Below are 6,692 nucleotides of genomic sequence, written 5' to 3'. Positions count from 1 at the left end.
GTACCACAATCCACCGCGCGGTTTGCGCGTGCGCACTAATACCCTTGTCGCCCGGCTGCCGCCAGACAAGCCGGAAGTGATGTTGCTAGGACACAATCATAAACATAGAGTAACTGCAAGTTGACGGCTTCGCAACCGAACAGACTCCTCCATCCGCAATAAACATGCTGGCATTGCCTTAGAGAAAAGGAATTGAGCTGGAGGTAAGTATAAGAGATATAACAGTCACGGGGTATACTTGTATTTGAGGCAGTTGCAGCAAAGGTTCACTAGACTGTCTCCTGGGATGAGAGGGCTGTCCCATCATGAGAAACGGAGTAAATTAGGTCTATATTCTCTGGAGTTTGGAAGATCGAGCAGTGACCCCACTGAAACATTCAAGATTATGAAGGGGTTGACAGGGTAGCTACTGTGAGGTTGTTACTCCTGGTTGGGGAATCTAAAACAAGATGGTAGGGGGCACAGTTTCAGGTTAAGGGGTGGATCATTTAGGACTGAGATGAGGAGAAATTTCTCCACTCAAAGGGTCGTGAGTCATTGGAATTCTCTATCCTAGAAGTTTGTGGATGAGCTATTGTTGAGTCTGTTTAAAGCTAAGATAGATGGAATTTTGCTTCCTTGGGGAATCAAGGGATATGGGGTGCAGGTGGGAAAATAGAGTTGAAGCCCAAGATCAGCCATGATCATAGTGAATGGTGGAGCAGGCTTGACAGGCCATATAATCCAGTCCTGTTCCTATTTCTTATGTTCCTATGTTCTTAATGATGCAGCAGCAGAGGGAAAGCAAGAGTGAGGGAGAGGAGATGCCACTGAAAGTGGCAGAGGCACTGAGGCAAAGAGCTGGCTGGGCTGGCCAGAAAAGCAATGGTTTGGTTTGAGGTGAGCAGGGCAGCAGAAGCTATTACCTGAGTGACTGCAGCCCCCCCAGGCTAGAGCTCTGGGTTAGTGATTAAAGGAAAACACATTGCACCCTTTCTAGTTTACCAGTCTAACTCACTGCTGGGAACTTTCAGTTTCTCCAGTCTTAAACTTTTACTTATTGCAAGTAATTAAACCAGCTTCTTGCCCTTAGCTCTTCCAAGTTTTATTTTTCAACACAGTTAAATCTTTTGGCCTGGACCCAGTATAGGGGCCACAGAGCAGCTGGGTTTTACAGTTTCTACTTACGTATTTATGGAGGTGACACTACTCAGTGCCATTCAAAAGGCAGCCTGCCCCTTTCCCTTGTCGTACACTAGGGCAACCTTCTTTACTTATCTCATCAACTGGCAACTGCTACAGGATCCTGTCCAGCCAGTGAATCAAACTCTAAAATTTTCAGTTAAGGATGATTCAAACAATGGTATTGTTAGTCGGAATTGTTGTTAGGAATTCTTTTGCACTATTGTACCATCTCTTGCAGTGAGATACGAGGTTACTCTCTAGTGTTGATGGGAGCATTTTCCATTTTGGGTCCCTGTTGCTATAAGGGTTTTGAGTTCTAGTAGATCTGCAGATTACTGGGCACAGTGTCTTGACTGTACATGGGCTTAGTAGCACCACCTCTACATTAAAACTCAGACAGCCAGTTGGTGAAACTTAGTGGAGCCTATCTTTCTCACTCTTTTATATTTATTTACAGAGTTAAAGATCACAAGCATACACCTCCTCACTCAAACCCCCAGTTTCTGTTCTTGTCTCTTTGTATATGCTTAAGTGAAACCCCAGTTAATGCCCACCACCTGGATACAATTAACCACAATTAATACCCTATTTATGAATGTTGTAACACAATTCTTCAGTCTCTCCACAATTATGGTACTATTTTCTGGAGGTGTCTCCATTTCCTTAGAGATAATTTCTTCTTCAGTTCTTAAACTGTAGGGTCTGATATCCACTTCATTTTGGTGGCATCCATTTCCCTTCCAATGTTACAAACATACCAAAACAAAAGGCAGGCCAAGACCAACTGATTGAATCTATCTGTGCTATCAGTCATGGTAACTCATCTGCATAGATGACCTCCTCTCTAACTTTCTCCTCACTTATCAGCTGTATTGGTCATCCTTCAAATTAAAGGTTCCATGCACATCACCTAGGGTGTTTGGCAGGATTCTAGTGAGTACGTAGGTGACCGCTAAGGCCGATCTGCACCTGGACAAGATACTGCAAGGGCGATAGAGTTTTGGACGAGCTGCTGGCTCTGCATTTCCACTCCTTGCATTTTCTCTCTGCCTCTATTATACACTTGCTTTCGAAGGAGACTGCACTATTTTTTTATTTGGTTGTGCCAAGTGCAGCAATCCTGGGCAAACTTCTCTCAGGACTCAGGGTCAATATCAAAATTCCTAAATGAAACCTTCAGCATGTCCTTGTAGTGCTTTCTTTGACCACCATGAAAGTGCACCCCAGACTTGAGCTCTCCATAGAAGATTGGCTTTGGTAATCGAGTGTCAGGCATTCTGGCTGGATAACCAGCCCAACTCGGTCATGACTGTCACTATGATGTGGATGCTTGGCATGCCAGCTCGATGAACACCTCAGTGTCTGGTATTTTTGTTCTGTCCTGTCATCTGACCTTCAGAAACTTCCAAAGGCAACTTGAGTGAAATTGGTTGAACTTCTTGGCATGACATTGGTACACAGCTCAAGTCTTACATCTGTAGAGCAGACTGGGCAGAACTTTGATGCTGTAGATTTTCAGATTGGTAGGCAGACTTATTCCTCCTTGTTTCCAGACTGATTTTTGAAGTGAACCAAAGGGTACATTTACTTTGGCAATTCTTGCATGTATCTCGTCGTTGATATAGACAGCGTGAGAGAATGTATTGTTGGCAGGTTCTGGTTATGGGCTGAAAACATGGATGTGAGTTAGGGCTATCCTGGAGCAGTTTACTTCTTGCTGATCATAAGGCCGAAGTTGTCACATACATTGGAGAACAAGTCCATGTTATGTTGCATGTCCAGCTCTGATCCAGCAGATAATGCACTGCCATCGGCAAACAAGAAATTGCGATGTTTATCCTTAGAGACCTTGGTCTTTTCCTGGAATCGTCTTAGATTGAGCAACTTCCCGTCCATGCGACTCCTGATTTTTATGCTAGGATCACCATCACGGAAGGCATTGGACAGCATGTCGAAGAAAAACGTGCTGAAGAGGGTTGACACTAGCACGCAGCCATGTTTAACTCCTTTAGTGACTGGGAATGGGTCAGAAGACTCACCATCATCCAGGACATATGTGAGCGTGCTGTCATGGAACTGTCGAAACATTGCGATAAATTTCTCAGCGCAGCCGAATTTCTCCATTACCTTCCAAGGGCTCTCATGGCTGACAGTGTCGAAGGCCTTGGTCAGGTCAAGAGGTATGGAGGCCCATGTTCTGTTCTTGGCATTTTTCCAGGAGCTGTCAACTGCAAACACCATATCAGTGGTTCTTCGACACTTTCTGAAACTGCACTGACTCTCTGGCAGCAGGTCCTGGTCGAGATGTTGCCCTAAGCGGTTCAGAAGGAATCTGGCAAAGATTTTGCTGGCAATGGAGAGAAGTGAGATTTCTCTGATTGTCGCAAGATTGGCGAGTTCCTTTCCACTTGTACAGGTGGACAATGGAGGCACCTTTGTCACCTTGCAGGATGGTTCCTTGCTCCTACACAGACTGAAAGAGTTCAGTGAGTTTCCTTACCAGGCATTGGCCCCAGCCTTGAAGCTGGGATATGTGTTTGATAGCTTTTGTCATTTCTAACAGCATGGGAGAGTCATCAAGTTGATGGCAGCCTGTGGCCAGAAACCTGAAGCCTTTCTTCCTGTGTTGTTTTTCCAGCCAGGCATTAACCTCTATTACCCTACTATTCCTATGCTCATTAATTCATGCATTGGGCATAATCCAGAGATTACTACCTTTTGCAGCCCTGTTCTTTAATTTCTTCCTGAGCTCCTGAAATTCTGACTGTTGGACCTCAACTGTTTTCCTTACTATGTCATTGTTTCCCTTTTGGACTATGAATTCTGGTTGTTCCCCTCCTCTGCCCCAAAATATTTTTTAACATCAGATTGCATAAGATATACAGCACAGAAACAGGCCATTCACTCCAACCAGCCCATATTATCATTTGTGCTCCACTTGAGCCGCCTGCCATCTTTCCTCAATGAAACCTATCATTGTAACTACCGATTCCCCTCTCCCTCATAAGCTTGTCTAGCTTTCTCTGTAAGGTATCCATAATATTCTCTTCACCCACTTCCTGTGGTCATGAGTTCCACATTCTCACTACTCTTTGCATGAAGAAGTTTCTTCTGAATTCCATATTGAGTCTCCAGATAACTATCTTTTTTGATGGCCTCTAGTTATGCGCTTCCCCACAACATTTTTAAGTCCCATTAATTTCTACAGCACTATTTCTTTACTAATAAGAATATCCCTAAATTTCTCATTTTCACTGGATTCTTGGTTCTCTGCTGTTACTGGAATTTGTCATGCCTTCTACTGCGTAGATAGATACAAAATGTATATTTAATCCCTCTGCTGTTTCCTTATTCACCGTTATAATTTATCGTTTCTTTGCCTATAAGGGACCCACATTTACTTTTGTTAATCTCTTCCTTATTATATGCCTACAAAAATTTGTACAATCTGTTTTATGTCTCTTGCAAGTTTACTCTCATTTTATTTTCTCTCTCTTTTATCAAGTTCTTGGTCACCTTTGATAAATTACAAATCCTTCCAATCCACTTGCTTGATAAACTTTTTGGCAACACTGTAAGGAAGATTCTTCCTGTAATCTTACACCACCTTTAACTTCTCTTATCCATGGTTAGACCACTTTTCCTATGGACCATCTCTAGATAAACAGTAATATTTCATTTCTAGTCGGGCCTGAATGGAACAATGGCAGCAATGTGTACACAATTACCACCCCAATAATTCTCTGAAGAGTGAGGTCATCAAAGACCAACTCGAGTCACAAATCTTTAGAAATTTTGTTGTTCACTAATTTAATGGAGGCATTAACCTGCTTATCTTCAGTTTGTTTGGAGAAATGTTCATATGGCTTGCAGTTGTATTTACCTGCTTGTAACCAAGCAAATTGACTACAGTGACCATCTGGAAACTCATTGAAATACACAGATATTACAACAATGGGACAGACCATTTTGTCCAACTATCTTGGTGGCTATTTGCCCCATGTGCCTATGCTATATCATGTACCCATACCCATTTGTTCTTTTGCCTTCAATCACCAATCCAACCTATTCTTAAATGCTGACATCGGGTATGATTTTCTCTGCGGGCTTCTGAATGCCTCTGTCAGGTTCAAATGGGGGTCAGAAGCCTGTGCTGTATGGGGAAACAGTCACTTGATGTGTTTTTTTTCAGAACAGCCAACTAATGGCAGAGGACAGACTTGTGTCCAATTAAGGATGACAGGCTGGCTCTTAAGTTTGGAGGGCCAGTCAGAGAGCATCCAGCATTAAAACAGCAACAGGATGCAATGGAAGGTAAGTGAGGGAGCAGTTGCTTCAAAATGGAGGTACCCTCTCTTCAACTTTTTAAAAGTTTAAATTACAAATGGCTTTTGTAGCCAGACCACTACTGTTGGGGGAGGACCCCTCTACAGAGTGGACTGAGACTACTGCTGACCCAGCGATGTGGTTGACTCTTAAATACCCTCTGAAATAGTCTAGCAAGCCACTCAGTTGTAACAAACTGCTACAAAGTCACAAAAAAAGAATGAAACCGGACAGACCACCAGGCATCGACCAAGGCACTGTAAACAACAAGGGCAGTCGCAGCCCTATCGACCCTGCAAAGTCCTCCTTACTAACATCTGGGGGCTAGTGCCAAAATTGGAAGAGCTGTTCACAGACTAGTTAAGCAACAGCCTGACATAGTCATCCTCACGGAATCATACCTTTTAGATAATGTCCCAGACACCACCACCACCATCCCTGGGTATGTCCTGTCCCACCGGCAGGACTGACCAGCAGAGGTGGCAGCACAGTGGTATATAGTAGGGAGGGAGTTGCTCTCGGAGTCCTCAGCATCGACTCCGGACCCTATGAAGTCTCATGGCATCAGACATGGGCAAGGAATCCTCCTGCTGAATACCACGTATCACCCTCCCTCAGCTGATGAATCAATGCTCCTCCATGTTGAACACCACTTGGAGGAAGCATTGAGGGTGGCAAGGGCACAGAACGCACTCTGGGTGGGGGACTTCAATGTCCAACACCAAAAGTGGCCTGGTGCACCATTACTGACCTAGCTGGCCGAGTCCTAAATGACATAGCTGCTAAACTGGGTCTGCAGCAGGTGTTGAGGGAACCAACAAGAGGGAAAAACATACTGGACCTCATCCTCACCACTTGCCTGCCGCAGATGCATCTGTCCATGACAGAATCAGTTGGAGTGACCACTGCACAGTCGTTCTGGAGACGAAGTCCCGTCTTCACGTTGAGGATACCCTCCATTGTGTTGTATGGCACTACCACCATGTTAAATGGGATAGATTTAGAACAGATCTAGCAACTCAAGACGGGGCATCAGCAGCAGCAGAATTGTATTTTAACACAATCTGTAACCTCATGGCCCGGCATATCCCCCACTTTACCATTATCATCACAACAATCTTCAGCCAGAAGTGCCGAGTGGATGATCCATCTCAGCCTCCTCCGGCGGTCCCAAGGGTCACAGATGCCAGTCTTCAGCCAAT

The 6,692-nt window shown here is 44.4% G+C and overlaps 1 protein-coding gene across 1 annotated transcript in view; it reads left to right on the top strand.

The window, feature by feature from the left end:
• Positions 1-63: 63 nt before the first annotated feature.
• The window catches only part of LOC144696443 (kinesin-like protein KIF27), a 130,608-nt gene continuing 123,979 nt past the window's right edge, over positions 64-6,692 (top strand). Inside the window, exons 1-2 of the mRNA XM_078567739.1 lie at positions 64-203; positions 5,357-5,478. The gene's annotated coding sequence lies outside the window, so the exon portion shown is untranslated. The remainder of the gene's footprint in view (positions 204-5,356; positions 5,479-6,692) is intronic.

The sequence above is a fragment of the Cetorhinus maximus genome, chromosome 2, assembly GCF_964194155.1.
Source record: "Cetorhinus maximus chromosome 2, sCetMax3.hap1.1, whole genome shotgun sequence".
Classification (NCBI taxonomy): domain Eukaryota; kingdom Metazoa; phylum Chordata; class Chondrichthyes; order Lamniformes; family Cetorhinidae; genus Cetorhinus; species Cetorhinus maximus.
Note: the sequence above shows the minus strand (reverse complement) of the source record. Positions and strands in the feature narration are given on the sequence as shown.